The sequence below is a fragment of the Nannobrachium achirus genome (assembly GCF_963921795.1).
Source record: "Nannobrachium achirus genome assembly, chromosome: 22".
NCBI classification, from domain to species: domain Eukaryota; kingdom Metazoa; phylum Chordata; class Actinopteri; order Myctophiformes; family Myctophidae; genus Nannobrachium; species Nannobrachium achirus.
In genome coordinates this window covers 55,155,577-55,177,079 of record NC_137829.1, presented here as the reverse complement: position 1 = coordinate 55,177,079, position 21,503 = coordinate 55,155,577, and the positions used below count along the sequence as shown (strand labels likewise).

The 21,503-nt window shown below is 42.7% G+C and overlaps 1 long non-coding RNA gene across 1 annotated transcript; it reads left to right on the top strand.

Moving 5' to 3' along the window:
* The first annotated feature begins 13,126 nt into the window (after positions 1-13,126).
* LOC308307699 lies at positions 13,127-19,541 on the top strand. Its single transcript, XR_013963230.1, has 4 exons — positions 13,127-13,227; positions 15,428-15,480; positions 16,969-17,018; positions 18,060-19,541. It is a non-coding gene; the product is annotated as an uncharacterized lncRNA (long non-coding RNA).
* Positions 19,542-21,503: the final 1,962 nt, after the last annotated feature.

Sequence of the window (21,503 nt, the reverse complement as noted above, 5' to 3'; positions counted from 1 at the left end):
TACAGTATATGTGTTGTACAGTATGTGAGAATGATGTCATAGGCCTACAGTATATGTGTTGTACAGTATGTGATACAGAGGATGATGTCATAGGCCTACAGTATATGTGTTGTACAGTATGTGATACAGAGGATGATAACATAGGCCTACAGTATATGTGTTGTACAGTATGTGATACAGAGGATGATAACATAGGCCTACAGTATGTGTGTTGTAGTATGTGATACAGAGGATGATAACATAGGCCTACAGTATGTGTGTTGTAGTATGTGATACAGAGGATGATAACATAGGCCTACAGTATATGTGTTGTAGTATGTGATACAGAGGATGATAACATAGGCCTACAGTATATGTGTTGTAGTATGTGATACAGAGGATGATGTCATAGGCCTACAGTATATGTGTTGTACAGTATGTGATACAAACAGAGGATGATGTCATAGGCCTACAGTATGTGTTGTACAGTCAGTGCCGGCCTTTGGTACAGGTGAGATAGTCTCGCCTAGGGTGCCAGGTCGGATAGGGGCACCGCTATGTAGCCCTAAAAATTAAATAAAATCGCTTTCGGGCACCCAGGCGCCCAGGTGCCCAGGCACCCAGGCGCCCAGGCGCCCAGGCACCCAGGCGCCCAGGCGCCCAGGCACCCAGGTGCTCAGGCACCCAGGCACCCAGGCACCCAGGCGCCCCTCCCAATTGAACAAATAAATAAGAATAAATACACTTTTCAGCCCTCTTCTGTTCCTCATCTGCTACACTTGAACAACATGCTGCGTCTGGCTGGTGCCTAAAACGGGGGATGTACGCACGCAGCACTTAACAGGCAACCCAAAAAGTGGTTGCCTGCTGATACGAACAACTGGGTGAGGATTGTTGGTAAATAAACATTACACACTCTGTGACAGTGGTGTAAAGTAACTAAGTACATTTACTCAAGTATTGCACTTAAGTACACCTTTGAGGTATTTGTACTTTACTTGAGTGTTTCCGATTTCCAATACTTTTACTTCTACTCCACTACATCTCAGATCCAAATATTGTACTTTTACTCCACTACATTTATTTGAAAACTTTAGTTACTAGTTACTTTGCCAATTTAAATTACTAGAAGCTCGGCCGCCCTTCGGGCGGCTGAGCGTCTAGTCGGCGCCCTGGCCAACTCGGGAACAATGTAAATAGGGAATGAATGCCCCGCCCTTTAATGCAAACCCCATTATACCTGTTGTCATATGATCTGTTTTAACCATCTGTTTGCGTGTGTCCATTTATGCCCATATATGGAGATATCTGTCTGTCCATGTCCATTTTATGCCCATATATGGAGATCTCTGTATCTGTTTGTCTGTGTCCCTTTATGCCCATTATGGAGATCTCTGTATCTGTCTGTGCCTCCGACTGTGTTGCAGACACAGTGCTGGTTCCCCCTTTAATGCAAACCCCATTATACCTGTTGTCATAGGACACGTTTTGACCATCTGTTTGCCTGTGTCCATTTATGCCCATTGACTCATGTGGTGTACATAGGGGTGTAACAATATAGTAACTGTATCGAAATATCGTTTTTAACTTAAAAAATCGAAGTAGATCGAAATGAAAACAGCTAAAATCGAATCGAATCGTTTTATTTTGAATCGTATCGAATCGGCAGTGCAAAGAATCGATTGTATCGATACTACCTACATGTGCATTGTATTGAGCATTTTTAAGAAGAAAAAAATAAAAGGAGGGGTTTAATTACTTTTCCTTTCCATATAGCTACACTGGTCTATCGATAAATGTGAGTAATCTCTGGGTTCATGTCAAGGTGCAGGTTTGTCAATATACAATGACCATGTATTTGGCAGATAATCACTGTGTTTACTTATTTATATCCATAATAATACACGTTTCCCTTAAAAACCTGCACTATCCACACCTTTCACACAGATTTAATTTCTTTGCTAAATAGTTACTGATAAGATAAGAATTATGATACATAATTCATGGTTTGTGTATGAGGCTCATATGACCATATAATATATATAATATGAACTGAACTTACAGTATAGAGACCACATTTTGGTCGGATACTGTGGGTTCAGGCTAAATAGATTACAGGTCATAGTAACTTTGGTTGCCCTGACTACGTAATCATGATATACTGTATAAGTCACTAGTGGAAAATTACAAGCACTACGTGGCATTACTTCCTTGTTATGATCTGGGAACCAATCAATAAGTCCCACGATCTTATACTGTCATAACTGTACTCTTTATATACATGTTAAACTTCCATTTTGGGAGAGAGAGAATTAGAAAGCTGCCGCTATGGTACGCTCACTGTTTGTCTCCTCTGTCTGACTCCTCTCAAAATACAACAATCTATGGACTGTCCTTTGGCTCGTGTCTCTTATTTTGGTTATGGATTTTATCCATAATCCATTTTTATTTAACATTAATAACTTACATTTCAATGGTCCATCGAGCGAGGATACTGTTTGTAACATTGGCCGACTGAGAGACGGAGTGTTCAGGCTGTTTAGCCATGGTTCACTCTCTCCCCCGGTGGAACAATGTTGCAACACGTATGAAAAAGTACCAGGAAAATCTCTACATTGCTGTATTTTCAGACAAGGTTTTTATTGGACAACAGTGTTATCTGAGTTTTGGATTAATGTGGACCCGCGTGGACATCCATCAGCACCGGACCGTGTGACGAAGGGTTGGATATCTCCACCGATGTTCTCCGTGTGCGGTGCTATGGGATCTCCACGCCTGGCAAATTCCTAAGATGATTAAGATAAGTACATATTTACTTAGTCCCCGTAACGTGTCGTGTCTTTGAATTTTGAATTAACGATGTTAATGTAATGATAATTGATATGATTTGTGAAATATGTTCTCCCTCCGTCGGAGGAATGTTTTGGTTTGACACGCGTCGTAAATTAATCCTTATCTACTAGATATAGAATGGTCGTAAAACTCTTTGTTTCATCTTTGTTTCAGGGTGTATGTACAACACCTTTAATCTATTTTTAACTATCTCTGGTTCGTGCTCTCGCTCTCTCATTGTGATGAGGAAGTAGAGACAAATATTTTCATACTTTAACTTTTTCGGTACAGTCGTCGTCTTCCACAAGTTTTGTCATTATTTGTTTTGTCTGGATGAATGGTCATTATTTGTTTGCTTTAGCCTAGGGCGAGGCTTATAACCTAGGGCGAGTACTTCTAGTCGGCCTGAATTTAACATGTACTTCTAGTCAGTTGTGGTTATAGCTTGTTTGTACTTCTAGTCAGCCTGAATTAACGTGTACTTCTAGTCAGTTGTGGTTATAGCTTGTTATTGTTTGTCAGTATTTGTACTGTTATGTCTGGACCCTATGAATGGTCAGTATTTGTCAGTTTAGTACTGTTATGTTCACTGTACCGATAATACTGTGTTTACTCAACGCCTCTCACTCCCTTGCTTGCCCTCGCGAAGCAGAGTGGGGGAGTCAGAAGCAATATGTTTATCTTTAAGACCGTTTTTATGGACCAGTTCTGTTTTCTGTAATATTAAGTACTTTTAAGACGTTTTAAAATGTCTCTGAGAAATTAAAGTTAAGATTTAAGATTAAGAATAACTAACTCAAATTATTGATGTCTAAATTAATTTAAACTATTGTAACGTTAAGTTTTAAAACCTCCTGGAGGCTTCTGGGTGTATCTGAGAATGGATTCTGTGAGAATGAATTTACTCTACTGTATGTGTGAGGGCGTGCACGAGTTTTGGGGAAGTGCGTGTGCGTGGTGTTCTGAGAGAGTGTGAGGGTGTGCATGCCAGCGCCGCCCCCCCCCAAACTCTGTGTCTCTGACCCGGTATATGAGCGTGTGCGTGCGTGCGTGCGTGCACTTGTGTATGTGTGCACTTCTTCTGAGTGCAGCGTGTGTTTGACTGTCTGCTAGAATAACACCTGCCTGCCAAGGTCAGATTGTTTTTGTGTGTCTGCTATCTGTTATGGGAACATGAACTCCTTTCTCCTATTTTTCGTAAACATTCTGATTGTTTACTGTCTTAAGTATTTTGTTGATGTTCTGTCTGTCTTGTTATGAATACATTTTAGAAAAGACTTCATTACCCATAAATCTCTGTTGGGAACGTCATGTTCCCTGGTTACCATAACAACCAAATTAGACCCCATTGTTGAGAAGAACACAAGGTCGCTTCTCGCCCCTGAGGCGTATTACTTATCACTGACAGTTTCAACTGTCCCTCTCCCCTGTGCCCACTGCTACTGTACTGTACTGTAGTGTATGATTTAAAGCTCTTTTCATTGATTTAAATAATTTAAATTATTTTATTTAACTTTTACAACTATGGTTGTAAAAAAGGGGGGAGTAAGGAGTAATATATTTTAATTTTGATTTGTTTTCATTCATTTAATTTGGTTTTTCATTGATTTAAGATTTATTTGAAACTTAATTGGAAATATTTCTGTTTCATGGGCTGGACGGAGAGATGGAGAGAGGAATGCAGAGTGTGGGGAAGGAATCGGGTCACCGGAAACCACCACGACTGAGGCGGGGTGCAGACGAACCACCACCTGGACAGGCCAGGACAGTGCATGCCATTCCACCGCAGAGGCACGAGTGATCGTGCCTGGTCGGTGAGTTTCTGTTGCACTGTTGCCATGTAGTACAAACGCTACCTGAAGTTCTGAATTAAGTTGTCTTGAACAAATAAACTGGCCAAAGGTTCTCTGCTCCGTAGGAAACACCTGAAAGAAGAGACCCAGAAGAACCCACAGCATCTGCATGTCCTCACCGCCGTCTCTCCATGCCCCACCATCATCATCATCGTCACCACCGTCATCATCATCATCATCATCATCATCATCATCATCATCATCGTCACCACCGTCATCATCGCCATCGTCATCCGATCACTGGACTTATGGACTTTTTTTAATTCATCTTTTATTACAGGTTTTCATTTTTCATTCTTTATTTTTATCTGTTTATTCAATTTTAATTCTGTCTCCATCTGTAAAAAACGATGAAATATTTTTATTTGGTGTCACATTTCTTTAACTTTAAGGATTTATTACAGTCCTTTTTGAAAATTTGAATTTCTAAATATTATTAAAGTCTTCATATTATTATTATTATTATTACCCTGATAAAATGTTTAATGTGGAGGTCATATGAACCTCATACAAAAATTAAAAGGGTAGATTGATAAGATAAGAATTATGATACATAATTCATGGTTTGTGTATGAGGCTCATATGACCATATAATATATATAATATGAACTGAACTTACAGTATAGAGACCACATTTTGGTCGGATACTGTGGGTTCAGGCTAAATAGATTACAGGTCATAGTAACTTTGGTTGCCCTGACTACGTAATCATGATATACACTACGTGGCATTACTTCCTTGTTATGATCTGGGAACCAATCAATAAGTCCCACGATCTTATACTGTCATAACTGTACTCTTTATATACATGTTAAACTTCCATTTTGGGAGAGAGAGATTTAGAAAGCTGCCACCCGGATGGTAGCTCACTGTCTGTCTTCCTTGTCTGCTCTCTCAAAATACAGCAATCTATGGACTGTCCTTTGGCTCGTGTCTCTTATTTTGGTTATGGATTTTATCCATAATCCATATTTATTTAATAATTAATAATTAATAATTAAATCGAATCGTATCGTATCGCCATTAATGAACCAATATCGTCCATGTATCGCATCGTCAACCATGTATCGTGATATGTATCGAATCGCTCTTAAAATGTATCGTTACACCCCTAGGTGTACATGATGTCAGAGCCTTTTATGAAGTGTTTGCCTGTGTCCATGTATGCCCATATATGGAGTTATCTGTCTGTCTGTGTCCATTTTATGCCCATATATTGAGATCTCTTTATGCCCATTGACTCATGTGGCGTACGTGATGTCAGAGCCTTTTATGAAGTGATGTCAGAATGAGTCAGCGCTTGCGCCGATTTCCTCCGGAACAGCCTGATGTCAACAATCAGCTCCGCATAAAGAGATTCCGAACGTTTTGCGACGGTTTCGGAAAACCGCACGTCGGGTCGGGTCGAGGCCCGGCACTGCACTCCGCGCCGCGGCGGGGAACGCGCGTGCCGAATCTGAAGCCGGTGGGACGAACGGTTCTCGAGATACGCGGGGCACATACTCACAGAGATTTGTCGCATTTATAGATAGATAATATTATAAAAAATACATAAACCAATTTAGCCCTATTTTATACCTTGGCTGTTTGAAAATAGCCGATCTACAAGCTCATAAATCTGCTATTTTCAAACCTTTTGTACTTTTACTTTTGGTACTTTAAGTACATTTGGATTGGCAAACTTTCATAATTTTACTCATGTACATTTTGAATTCCAGACTTTTGCTTCTAACGTATTTCTATTTTGCAGTATTGATACATTTACTTGAGTAAAGAATCTGAGTACTTTTTCCACCACTGTCTGTGACGATATGGACAGTGTCCGTTTTATTATTGTTTTGCAACAATTGTTTGAAACTTAAAGTCTAAATGTCTAAAAATACACAATTAACATCCAACAGATAGTGGTGGTCCCTGATTCATATCTCTCAGCTAAGGGGTCCCTGCTTCATCTCTCTCTCAGCTAAGGGGTCCCTGCTTCATCTCTCTCTCAGCTAAGGGGTCCCTGCTTCATATCTCTCAGCTAAGGGGTCCCTGCTTCATCTCTCTCAGCTAAGGGGTCCCTGCTTCATCTCTCTCTCAGCTAAGGGGTCCCTGCTTCATCTCTCTCTCAGCTAAGGGGTCCCTGCTTCATATCTCTCAGCTAAGGGGTCCCTGCTTCATCTCTCTCAGCTAAGGGGTCCCTGCTTCATCTCTCTCTCAGCTAAGGGGTCCCTGCTTCATATCTCTCAGCTAAGGGGTCCCTGCTTCATCTCTCTCTCAGCTAAGGGGTCCCTGCTTCATATTTCTCAGCTAAGGGGTCCCTGCTTCATCTCTCTCTCAGCTAAGGGGTCCCTGCTTCATCTCTCTCTCAGCTAAGGGGTCCCTGCTTCATATCTCTCAGCTAAGGGGTCCCTGCTTCATCCCTCTCTGCTAAGGGGTCCCTGATTCATCTCTCTCTCAGCTAAGGGGTCCCTGCTTCATCTCTCTCTCAGCTAAGGGGTCCCTGCTTCATCTCTCTCTCAGCTAAGGGGTCCCTGCTTCATATCTCTCAGCTAAGGGGTCCCTGCTTCATCTCTCTCAGCTAAGGGGTCCCTGCTTCATCTCTCTCTCAGCTAAGGGGTCCCTGCTTCATATCTCTCAGCTAAGGGGTCCCTGCTTCATCTCTCTCTCAGCTAAGGGGTCCCTGCTTCATATCTCTCAGCTAAGGGGTCCCTACTTCATCTCTCTCTCAGCTAAGGGGTCCCTGCTTTATCTCTCTCTCAGCTGAGGGGTCCCTGTTTCATCTCTCTCAGCTAAGGGGTCCCTGCATCATCTCTCTCAGCTAAGGGGTCCCTGCATCATATCTCTCAGCTAAGGGGTCCCTGCTTCATATCTCTCAGCTAAGGGGTCCCTGCTTCATCTCTCTCTCAGCTAAGGGGTCCCTGCTTCATCTCTCTCTCAGCTAAGGGGTCCCTGCTTCATATTTCTCAGCTAAGGGGTCCCTGCTTCATCTCTCTCTCAGCTAAGGGGTCCCTGCTTCATCTCTCTCTCAGCTAAGGGGTCCCTGCTTCATATCTCTCAGCTAAGGGGTCCCTGCTTCATCCCTCTCTGCTAAGGGGTCCCTGATTCATCTCTCTCTCAGCTAAGGGGTCCCTGCTTCATCTCTCTCTCAGCTAAGGGGTCCCTGCTTCATCTCTCTCAGCTAAGGGGTCCCTGCATCATCTCTCTCAGCTAAGGGGTCCCTGCTTCATAGGCAAAACAAATGAATTAAATGTAAAATCATAATATAATATTTACAGTCAATTCAATGGAGCTTTATTGCCATGAGAAAACATACGTTTACATTGCCAAAGCAAGTGTCAAAAATAAAATAAAAACAGTTGAAAATGGGGAACATATACAGGTGGAGGGGGTACAGGGGGTACTGTATGTGCAGCAGGTCATTGGCATGTTATGTATGATGTATGAGTCATGAGCTCATCTCTCACGATCTCTCTGCGTGCGTGCGTGCGTGCGTGCGTGCGTGTGTGTGTGCGTGTGTGTGTGTGTGTTACATGCCTTGTCATTTAAGTAGGCCTTCAATGGTATAATGATGCAGTTGATGCAATTATGAATCAATCATTTAGTTGCAACTGAATATAAGACACGTCCAATGTGAACAACTAATATAACTTGATGCAAGTCATTGACTGTTCGTGTCTGCCAGAGCATTGAGTTAGTAAAGTAGCAAGAACAAAAAAAGATGATCTACAAGCTCATAACGTGCAACGTTACAACATGTTGTGAGCTTGTGGATCTGCAGTTGTTTTCAACAGAGTGATTTAAGGTTTTAAAAGAAGACTGCCAACCCAGAGGAAGAAAAGGGAAGTGGTCAGAGCAGCTTCCTGTCATCACAGAACAGGAAGTGCAGTGTGAACCGCGTGTATCAAAACAACATCCCGCTTCCAGCAGTAGAAGCTTGTGATTGGCTGAACCGGAGGTAGGGAGCGCTCCGTTGTGTTGGCCTGGTCCGTTGTGTTAACCCTAACCCTATAATATAACGCCGGCGTGCCTCCGTCATCTCCACCCAAAACAAGCGCTCCCCCCTTGTTCCATTGTTGGAACCGGGATGTTGTTTTGATACACGCCTGTGAACCATAACAGGAAGTAAGCTCAGTTTCAACAAAGATTATAGAATCTCTTTGGTTTCAACACACTGAACTGACATGTTGCTATAGCAACAGCTAGGACGGGAGGCGTTTACAGTAGCCAATGGGATGAGGTTATCTACCAGCCTGCTCCCCATGACAGGTCTGTCTGTTGCTGTGTGTGTGTGTGTGTGTGTGTGTGTGTGTGTGTGTGTGTGTGTGTGTGCGTGCGTGCGTGCGTGCGTGCGTGCGTGCGTGCGTGCGTGCGTGCGTGCGTGCGTGCGTGCGTGGTATTAGTCTCACCACACACTTTTATCAGACTCTTAATCCAGAGTGATTTACAGTAAACAAGGACAACACAAGGTCATCACATGTGTATCAATATTAATCTATGATCATAGATAAACCATGAACTATCATCAGTCTAACTCTATCAATATTAATCTATGATCATAGATAAACCATGAACTATCATCAGTCTATCCATCCATCCATCCATCCATCTTCAACCGCTTATCCGGAATCGGGTCACGGGGGTAACAGCTCCAACTGAGACCTCCAGATTTCCTTATCCTGCGCAACTTCCTCCACTCCCTCTGGGAGTATACCGAGAAGTTCCCAGGCCAGTCTGGAGATATAATCTCTCCATCTGGTCTTTGGTCTGCCACGGGGTCTCCTCCCAGTGGGACGTGCATCGAGGACCTTCCTAGGAAGGCGCTCGGGGGGCATCCGTACTAGATGCCCGAACCACCTAAGCTGACTCCTTTCCAAGTGAAGGAGCAGCGGTTCTACTCCAAGTCTCTCTCGGGTGATTGAACTTCTCACCCTATCTCTAAGGGAGATACCAGCCACCCTTCTGAGAAAACTCATTTCGGCCGCTTGTACCCGAGACCTTATACTTTCGGTCATGACCCACACTTCATGACTATATTAATCTATGATCATAGATAAACCACAACCTATCATCAGTCTAACTGTATCAATATTAATCTATGATCATAGATAAACCATGAACTATCATCAGTCTAACTGTATCAATATTAATCTATGATCATAGATAAACCATGAACTATCATCAGTCTAACTGTATCAATATTAATATTAATGACAACAGACTCTCAATTCACCTAAGTAAAACTGAATGTATCCTCTTTGGATCTAGTCAGAAACTTAGCCTAGTTGAGAACTTCACAATTAAAGTAGGTGACACTGTGATAACAAGAAAAAAACACATCTGCTACCTGGGTTGCATCCTGGAGGCTAACCTATCCAGTGAAAAAATGACTACCAAGGTAATCAATAAAGTCAACCAACAAATTTGTTTCTTGCAAAGGGTTGCCCCGGTGATCAATATTAAATACCGAAAGACACTAGGAGGTGCTCTTATTGGGCCCCTCATTGATTACGGAGTCCTTGTCTGGTATCGCGACGCCCCAGCTGCCTTAAAGTTAAAGCTCCAAACAGCCCAGAACAAACTAATTAGGGTTGTGCTTGGATTAGGCTAACACACACACACACACACGGCGCCGCGAAAAATCGGATATTTGCGGTTCTAAAGACGGCCCTGCGGTCCGCGGGGCACCCAACAAGCCAACACACAACACAACACAACCACACTGACCACAAGTGCACAACCATGACCACAGATCTGCAACCAGCAGCTACCAATATTTACAAGCAAGCAAGCATCTCATCACACGCACGCACGCACTCACTCACACACACACACACACACACACACACACACACACACACACACACACACACACACACACACACACACACACACACACACACGGAGGAGGAGAGAAGAGGCTCCACAGTGAACAGTTAGTTAAATAAAGCCATGTCTTACCTTGAGAAAATGACAAGAAAATATCCAATTTTATATTGAGGTGCCCAGAAGAAAGTTCCTTGGAGGCACACAACACAACGTGCCATGTCATCCAGCGTCAAAAAGTTTAGTTCACGTATGGTAAATGTAAAAGCTATCCACATGTCCTATGGATGTCTGTAGTTAACCCCAGGTAGCATATTCCACTGTGAAACAACTGTTTCATTCTGTTATTTAGATAAAGCCATGCATGCCATGTTTGTTGTTGTGCAGCGCTCTGTCAGCCGAGGTTCAGACAGTCACTGATTGGTTGAGAAACCAGTTGTTACCTTTTCCACTGTTTGTAGCAATAACTTGGCTCGTGTCATGTGGTAACTTATTCAAACAGTCCATACAACTTCTGTGTAGATAACGATGATTTATTTCTTCCAGGGCCAGGCAGGAACATACAGCATAAACGTCATGTTTTCACTATTAATCCACTTGTATTAACTTAACTTCTCACTAATATATTCTCCCCAGCATCACACCGCACATTCACTTCCGCGCCGGTCTCAAAACACAGCGTCAACGTCATCCCGTACTGCTCCTAAGCCCGCCCCCTTAAAGGCACAGGCTTGGCATATAACACAGTAGACCTATACCTCCCGCCCCCCATTCGCTGTGATTGGTTTAGAACTTAGAAGCCATGCTATGGGTGCTTCAAAGGGTCAAACAAGGCGAATTTCTGACGTTCTTCTTTTTGTGATTATATGATCGTGAATAAATAAAAGCAGGGAGGGGGAGCCGGGCTCCCCCGACTGGCAAATAGGGGGAGCCATTGCTCCACTTGGCTCTATTGAATAGGCGCCAGTGACACACACACACACACCCTTGTTTATCTACAGTAAGTCTCTATCAGTCTATGAAATGGTTTTCTGATGACACCTGCTGGTTTTATTGAGCAACTGCAGCCTTCAAGGAAAGCAGCTTTCTGTCTTTCAATGTCAGCTCAGACTGTTTCAAAGGTGTTGTTTATGTAAAATGATGTCAATAAACGTACTTGTATGAAACTCACAACACATCGCATTGTGAGCTTACAAATCGTCAAATTCCAAATATATGACCTTCAATTCAGCAAAACGTGTATATATTTCATGATCACTTACAAGCGAAAGCAACACCAAACTGGTAAAAAGACAAAGCCTATCCAGAGACCTGAGACCTGATGCATTAAACTGAGGATCCTTAAATACAAATAACAGAGTATGTCTATATTTTCAAACTGTGACTTAAATACAATTTCTTCCTACTGCAGAGCTCTGGTGGCAAATGATAAATTAAAATGTGAGTGTTTACTGGCTTGGTCTCCTCATGCATAGAAGGAAGCATGAGGTCAGTCCGTTGTCTCCCCAAGCTGGCAGAGATAGCACCCAGGATTACATTAGATAATTGACACATTATTTAAAAATAATCCTACATCCTACATTATGAATGAATGAATGAATGAATGAATGAATGAATGAATGGATTACTTTATTTTCGTGTCTTATCAAAAAGAACCAGACATCAAACAAACAGGAATAAACAATTTCACATTCAATTATTGGAGACTGCACAGTGCATCACTTGACCATATCAAATCTAGGTTTTTACACATATTAAACCAACACATTATCATACCGGGGACGTCACGGAGCTACTATTAGTCAGAAGCCGGTGCAGGCAGTGGTTGCCTTCTCTGGCCGCCAGCGACAGCAATAACTGCCTTCCAGGGTCCACTCATAGACATTCATTGAGATCTAAGACGGCAGACCGCGCCGTCTCTGCCCGCCCACGCATGCGCACTCAGCGAATTTATCAGCAACTTCTTGGTGCTGACGTCAGCTTTGGAGGGTAGAAATCCAAAACGTGCGCTAAACAGCTTGTTTAAAATGCACCAAACCACACGCCAGCACACACAAAAACCTGTAAATATTTGTGAGCATTTCCATCCTAGTTTTGTATTTAATAGTTTTGTATTCTCTGAGAACGAGACCTTTATTTAACGTTTCCAACCCGTGACGTCACGTCACATTACTTCCGCATGATTGACAGAGACGGACCAGTACGGCAGGGGCGTCAATTGGGTATGGCAGGGGTATGCAGCTGCCATACCCTGGGTCCAAGCAGGGGGGACAATAAAAGTTACCTTTAAATATAAATCCATGAATGTCTCTTTGTCTATCTGTATTAGGGTGTTGTTAAATTACAGTAAAATAACTACTACATTTTACAAAAACTTTAACAAGGCACATTTAGGCTACTAACATGCCAAGTTTAGCTGCACTTGAAAAACCGTTCCAGGCTGCCATATCCAGCCCAAGAAACCGTAGAAACAGGGAAAAAATCAGTCATGTTGCCATACCTTAGCTTTTTCTGAACTGACGCTACTGCAGTACGGGTCTGAGACGGACATTTGGTAGGCCAATCAGAGGCAGGTAAGGGCGGGTCTTTCCCGAAAGTTTTCGTTGTGATTGGCTAATAGTCACTTGGCAGCAAGTTTTTCACACTACAAAAGGCTAAGCGTTAGGTTGTGGTCATTGTTGATGTTGTTCACTTCACAGACGCGAGGAATTACCATGAATTACCTACTTCTCATAACTCTATGTGAATGACTGAGGTATGTAGCCTTTCTATCTATGAGTGTCTGCATGTATTAAAGTAAACACATTTAGTTGTGAAATCTTCACCACAATAGAACAAGGTCAATGGCGTTATTGTTAACATGTTATGATTGCTACAATTTCATACTGGCACAAGGTCAACTAAAAGGAGTTCCTAGTAAGCGTTTTGGCTTATTTGCACAGGAACCACTTTATGTATCTCATATAACATTGAAAGACAGGCAGATAGAAGTGGTGCAGTGGTGATTCAATGTTTGGGGGGTCGCGAATGTCGCTATACAGGTCTATTGATATGCAAATAGTTAGTTTATTTGTTAAACAGTTGTCGAGGTGTGAACTGGGGGGGGGGTGCGAGACCTTCTAGTAGAACACAGTACTTTGCATAGGGCATTATTAAAGGGGCTATCATAATTATCTACCCTGTGCTGTTTGCTACAGGGCTTCTGAATATCAATTCAATTCAAAGGAGCTTTATTGGCATGAGAAAACATACGTTTTTTACACTGCCAAAGCAAGTCAAATAAAAACAGTTGAAAATGGGGAACATCAGACAGTTCTTATATTGTTTAGTTATAGAACTGTAATGGTCCATTGGTGGCCACTGGAACATTTGCTCATGATAATATTTCATTGATGTATTCTCATCAATTAAGAAAATGGATAGAAACCTGAAAGCTACATCACTTTGCATTCTATTATGCCAAGTACTGTGTTCTGTCTGTCTTTCAATGTTATGTGAGCTACATGAAGTGGTTCCTGTGTAATTAAACCAAAAAGCTTACTAAGGTCTCCTTTTAGTTGGCCTTGTACCAATGATTTGTAGTGTCATGAAACTATTTTCCCCTTGTACCCATATATTAGTCTAGTAATTCTAGGAAAAAAATCCACTCAGGTTGGAAAAAAATGTGTTATTTAGTTTCTCAACTGATTCTGACAGGAAATTAGGTCTACTAGCCAGGATAAAAAATCTACCATAATCTGCCCACTGCAAATACCCACAGTGGCCAAATCAAGTTGGGCTCCCATCGACTTTCTATACAGGAGGAAAATACCCAGAAAAAAATCTGCTTTAAGTAGGATGTGAGGGGTCTAACTAGGGGTTTGTCATGATGCTGAATCCATTGCAAGCATTTGTTTTGCACAAAAAACATTCCTTGGGCTAAAAATGGCCCCAGAAAATGATGGTTTAGTGATTGCAATGGATTCAGCATCATGACAAACCCCTAGTTAGACCCCTCACATCCTACTTAAAGCAGATTTTTTTTCAGGGTATTTTCCTCCTGTATAGAAAGTCGATGGGAGCCCAACTTGATTTGGCCACTGTGGGTATTTCCAGTGAGCAGATTATGGTAGATTTTTTATCCTGGCTAGTAGACCTAATTTCCTGTCAGAATCAGTTGAAAAACTAAATAACACAATTTTTTCCAACCTCAGCTTTATTTTTACTGGACTATATGGAGATCCATGTACTGTATATGGAGATATGCTGTGAGAGCCCAGACATGCTTACTCAGTTATTCGTCCTTTGATGTCTATGACATTTGACCATGCATGTATGGTCTTATGACCATACATGGAGATCCCTGTCTGTAGAACCAGCCACACAGATATGGGCTGTCTTGGACAGCTGTCTTGGCCATATATGGATTCTGTTAGTGTGGTATGTGGCATCCATATATGGCATTCCCATATGAAGTCCTGTTAGATATGAGCTTAATATTGATGACATCAGGGAACTCCATATATGGGCATAAAGGGATTCTGTTAGTGTGACATCACAGTGAAGCCAGAGCATGATGTCAGAGTGGCAGAGCCTGCATAAACAAGAGTTTCACCTCACTGTTACCTGTAATTGTGTTGTGACAATAAAGTTCATATATTGATTGATTGATTGATTGATTGATTGATTGATTGATTGATTGATTGACTGACTGATTATCTGAGTAAGCGAGAGGGGTTGTAAGGTTGGATCACGCTTTGAAGGTATGGGGTGCCATAACTTTGGTTGCTTGGTAGGCCAGCATCAGTGTTTTGTACTCTGTGCGGGCAGACCTGAACATTTTGGCTGGTTGAAGATCAATCATGCTGCGACATTCTAGATATTTTCAGAGGCTTAAGTGCACATGCCGGAAGGCCAGTGAGGAGAGCGTAAATGTTGATGAGTGTTTTCTTTTCTTCTTTTTTTCCCCCATCCAGTTGGTTGCAGTGAGACACCTGTTCCTCCCAACGATGTTCCTGACACTACCTTCGTAGGTCTTCTTCACTCCAGATTTTATGCCCATACATGGAGATACCTGTCTGTAGAACCAGCCACACAGATATGGGCTGTCTTGGCCATCTGTCTTGGCCGTATGTGGCCGATGTGGCCTAGTCCTGTTAGATATGGGCTTAATATTGATGACACTCCATAGATGGGCATAAAGGGGATTCTGTTAGTGTGACATCACAGTGAAGCGAGAGCCCTGATGTCAGAGTGGCAAACCCATTCTGTCTGTGACAGAGACACTAATACATACATACTGACAAGCTGTGACCGTTCACATACTAATCTGCGACCTACGTTCGCCATGTCCACAGCTAGGCATTTATCCTGTGCTTGTGCTTGTCCTGTACTTACAACATTACCCAACATTGTCATTGTAAGACATTATGATGTCACATTGATTGATTGATTGATTGATTGATTGAAGGCTTTATTAGAAGTTTGCATAGGAAAATGTACAGATTCATGACGGTACAGTTCACTGGTACAAGGTCTACTAAAAGGAGATCCATGAAAAGACTAAGCTTATTTCAACAGGAAACCATTAAAGTATCTCATATAACATTGAATGACAGACAAATAGAACACAGTACTATGCAGTAGATATGTAAAGAAAAAAAGAAAACAGTAGGTCTATACAATCAGTAAGTACAGTATATACAATATATACAAGGAAGGGGCAGGTAACAGTAAGTCTAAACAATCAGTATGTACAGTATATACAAGGAAGGGGCAGGGAGGGTAGGGTTGGGCTAGGTTTTTACCAGTTGTGAACGGCTGCTGCCTGTAAGTGGTTTTTTAGGGCAATTTTAAAGGATGCTAGTGATCCACACTCCTTTATGGCCTTCGGTAAGGCATTCCACATTTTTGTGGTGTAGCAGAAGAACGAGTTCGACCCTTTCTTTGAGTTGACTCTGGGTTGAACGTGATCTGTGGCACTGCCTCTGGTGTTGTAATTATGGACATCCTTAACGTTTTTAAAGTATTTTGACAGGTACTTGGGTATCATAGTGGTGTAGTGTATCTTGTACACCAGGCCCATTGCAAGTTGCTGTACTCTGTCATCTACTCTGAGCCACCCCACTCTTAACTGGTGAGTAGCGGTGAGGTGAGTCTGATTGGGAAGGTTAAGCAGGACCCTAATTAGTTTATTTTGGGTTGTTTGGAGTTTAGTTTTTAGGGCTTGTGGGGCGTCACGATACCATACGTGGACTCCATAGTCAAAGAGGGGCTGGATTATTGCACCAGCTATGGTCTTCAGTGAACACTGAAGACCATTGGTCAAACATGAAGTTTGACCAATCATGGAAAACCACTCTTTGCCCCTCTCTGATGAAGCTTTGGGAATAAAAGCCCCCCTGATTGGCTACTGGCATAAACACAGACAGAGATTTGGATAATTTATAGATTTTATAGAATTGTGCAGATATTACAAAGCATCATGGCTTAATGATCTTTCATTTCATCTTTTAAGGTGTCAAGAAAGGTTCCCAGGTCTTCTCTTGTAAGGAAAGGACAAATCAGGTAAAAGAAATATAGGACCCTCTCTGTCTGTGTCTGTCTGTCTCTCTCTCTCTCTCTCTCTCTCTGTCTCTCGCTCTCGCTCTCTCTGTGTGTGTGTGTGTGTGTGTGTGTGTGTGTGTGTGTGTGTGTGTGTGTGTGTGTGTGTGTGTGTGTGTGTGTGTGTGTGTGTGTGTGTGTGTGTGTGTGTGTGTGTGTGTGTGTGTGCGCGTGCGCGTGTATGCGTGCGTGCGTGTGTGTATGTTAGAGCTGGGATACCCGACCGAAAACCCGCGGGGCCCGACAAGCCCGACGACAAAGTCCCATGCTGAGGTAAACACGTTTTTGAAGTTTGATTGGAAATGGCGTGCCGCTGAATGGAGCTCCTAGCTTGTGTTCCCACTCCTGTCCCTTGCATTGGATGTTTATTTTTCTGCGCTGTTGTGTGCAGTCGCAGTGCACTGTGCCAGCCTTGTCCGTTCAACACACATCACATCACTCAAGTAAATCCTGGCTTTTATACTTCATCGCGGTGTGTTCCGTGACAAAACTGTCTGATCTACAAGCTCACAACGCCTCGCATCCGCAACACGTTGTGAGCTTGTAGATCTGCTATTTTCCAGGCGCAGAAACCTGCAGCAGTCACTGTGTCAGACGTCCTGTTTAGCGCACGTTATTATTTGTATTATTTAATTATCAACGTAGCCTACTATTTAAACACTTTCAAAAGCCACATTGTCGATTAATATTCATATTAAGGGTAAAATGCAGGCACGCTGAATGTGCTGCACATTAGAATTGCTAGTGAGTGTAAATCAGTGGCTTCCTCAAAGAAAAAGAAATGAGGCGAAAAAGCGCTGGAAACATAAGGTTCGGGCCTCGGCACGGGTCGGACGCATTTTAATGATTAATGCTCAGACGTCGATTCGGGTCGATCGGGCCGATCCCAGCTCTCTCTGTGTGTGTGTGTGTGTGTGTGTGTGTGTGTGTGTGTATACAGTATATATTACACATACACATATACTGTGTATAATGTGCGTTTTTGTAATACTTGTGTACTTACAGGAACGCTTGCCCTGCAACATCATTGACATGGACGTGTGGGATGAAGTGACTTCGACTCACCTGGACAACTGACTGCTGCTTGAGGTTCTCGTGCTTTGTGTCCGGGTGGATTTCAGGCCCCTGGGATCAGTAATGCTATGGAGAGCACTTCTACACTGGACGGCAATGCGAGATTGGACTGAGAGTGGATATGCCCACGGAATGGTTGTTGGGGGGGGTTACAATTTATGATGGAAAGACATGATTGGCAGCTGCCATGTTAGCCCCATATAGAACCTCACCCGTCGCTGCATACTGTTGTGCTCCGAGATGAGGTCCTATAAAGGTACCCCAGCACTGGCCCGGACTGCCACCACGTTGAGTTGGAAAACACTCGTAACAAAATTGTATCCAAAAAGTAAAGGTAGTTCCCAGCTCCCAGACTGTGGTTTTCCATCCCACGGTACATAAAACATGCACCACGCTTATTTAGTGTCATTAAATTCAGATAAGCCCCTGGCGTGGTCTCGCTTGGCCAGACTGTTGCCTAACGCGATTTGCAAATGCTCCCTGGCTACGCGAGACTACAGTACAGTAGTTCCGGTTGAATGGGAAAACATTACAAAACTAACGATTTAATCGGTTGTTTTATGCCGTGGTTCATGTTTTATGTACCCTGGGATAGGAAACCACAGTCTGGGAGCTCTGAACTACCTTTACTTTTTGGATAAAATTTAGTTTTGAGTGTTTTCCAACTCGATGTGGAGGCGGTCCGGGCCATCGCTGCGGCACCTTTATAGGACCTCATCTCGGAGCACAACAGTATGCAGCGACGGGTGAGGTTCTATGTGGATACTGCCATGTATGCTCCTAATGGCCATGGACTGCTGGGTGAAATGACATGCTTGGACTATCATGACTACCATATCTGTATACCTTCATTCATATTTATTTGTGCAAGAGAGCACACAAGTACTGTGATGTGTGTCCTCTGGGGGGGTCACCAGCCCATTCGCCTAAAACGTATTTGCCTCAACACATTTGGTCCTTTTGCCTGGCACTTTCGCCGCGGAGGAGAGTCTTTTCACCGCCGTTGAAGAGCCATTTCGCCTAAATGTTCAAGGGTCCATTTTTTTATCCATTTTGCCTGGCTTAAAATGTTAAAGTTAAGTTGTGTGTCTTTTATGACACGCTATGCAGCGCACTGGCCGGGCTGCCACGCTGTGGGCAGACAGACAGACAGACAGGTACAGACAGACAGACAGGTGCAGACAGTCAGAATTTGGCACAGAGCAGAGGAGAGCGCACTGACCAAAACCAGACACGGAAAGTTTATGCTTGCGGGAGGATCTGCACGCCTCTCACCAGAACAATTTTGCTGCATATCCTTTTTACAAACCTTCTTCACCATAAAGCATACTAGCAGTAGGCCTATGATAGTCTTCCAAATCAAATGCTATGATGTATATCGGGACGTCATGACTCATGACCTATTTGCGCAGTGCACATATCAATTAATTAATTTTTTGGATGCACCTGATTCCATAGCTCTAATCAATTCTGCTGTCAGACTGTACATGTTTGCATATTATCCCTTTGTCATTTAAATATTATAGTGACTGTCACAGGTGTTCCTGTCAAACGGTGACCATTACTCAAGGCTATGTGCTCTATATAGTAATCACATCAATACAGATTAGAGCTATTGGAATCAGGTGCGTCCAAATAATTAATTGATACGTAGCCTACCTATGGGAATTATATGCTTTTCATACGGAAGAATGTGAAGCATTTGCATGGCTCTTATCTCAGTTATGCCCTATGCAGGTGCAGTGCATATTTACGGTAACTGGGGACCCCCCACCCTGACAAGCACTAAAAGTTGAGGCATTACATTTTGTATAACACGGTTCTATTGTGAAAATAGCAGATCTACATGCTCACAACACCTTGCAATGTGAGCATGTAGATCGAGATGACATGCACTTGTTAAATGTATTCTTGCAGCTGTGTGCGTAAATGCGTGAATCGTCTAGAAAGGGTGGGTGAAAACTCTCTCATCCACGGCGAAAGTGCCAGGCGAAAGGACCAAATGCGTTTAGGCGAATACGTTTTAGGCGAATGTGCCTGACACCCTCTTGGGTATGCATGACGGTGTCCTCTCTTGTTTGAATCAGGGACCAGCATCTCTGGCAAAGGTCATCATTAACAGGCAATGAGAGAACAGTGTTCCTGGTGATGTCATTGGCATCGCCAGTGGTGATGCCAGTCATGACGTCTCTACTTCAATCCCAAAGAGGATTTAAACTAGCAGTTGTACCAGGAAAGTTGTACCAGGAAAGGAAGGCTGATAGAGGACTCAATACTAGAGCAATCACTAGAGGGGATTGCGAAGTACCGTACCGGGTAACCGCTTTTGGAAAAAACACCCTTTCAGTGCAGGGATGTTCAATCTGGAATGACCTACCTCTAACAATAAGAGACTGTTTGTCATTTCCATCCTTCAAGTTCAATCTAAAAAAATGGTTAGTTGACAATCAAACCTGTGACCATGTATAGTTCTAAGAGTACAGCTCATGCCATGTACGTATATTTTTAACTATCCTTTTTTAATGTAGGGTACTGTTAGTAATATGTGTTGTTTTGTTGTTTTTTTCTTGGTTCAGGAAAAATAGTATTTGTATGTATGTTCTTAGGCGCCCTCTCCTAATGTAGGGTTACTGTTTGTTGGTATGTATTGTTTTGTCTTCATGTGGGGACTACGGATGAAATTTAGCATTCTTGCTAATTCCGGCTTATTTACATTGCATTCATGTAGTGTTCATTAATATGCATTGTCCCGTCTAAATAAACAAATAAAGTAAAGTAAAGTAAAGGTAGTTTCAGCATTTAGAACAGCAGTTGTACTCGACATTAGTGATGATGTATATGTTTTGTTTTTTCGTTTTGTTTTTTCACCAAGGAAATGTTCAGATTGGGATAGAGCAGTGTTTTTCAACCAGTGGTCCGTGAGGGAGTTCCAGGTGGTCCCAGCTAAATGATGGAGAGTTGGTAACCAAATGGACCCTTATAGAGCTTCTTTAACTCTTGAGAGTGTGAAATGAAACCAAATGGACCCTTATGGACATCAATTACAAGAAGTCTACCTTTACCTGTTATCACCTATGTCAGTGGTTCTCAACCTTTTCAGGCCGTGACCCCCAAAACAATCTAATTTTAACTGCCAGTTAATCACATTTTAACCGCATGACGAGCACTAAGAGTTGAGGCATTACATTTTGTATAGCGCAGTTTCTATTGTTAAAATAGACGATCTACATGCTCACATTGCCTCGCGTTGCGAGGCGTTGTGAGCATGTAGATCTGCTTTTGGGTCTGAGAGGCAAAATCCCATCTAATGCTAATCAACATGCGTGTGTGTGTGTGTGTGTGTGTGTGTGTGTGTGTGTGTGTGTGTGTGTGTGT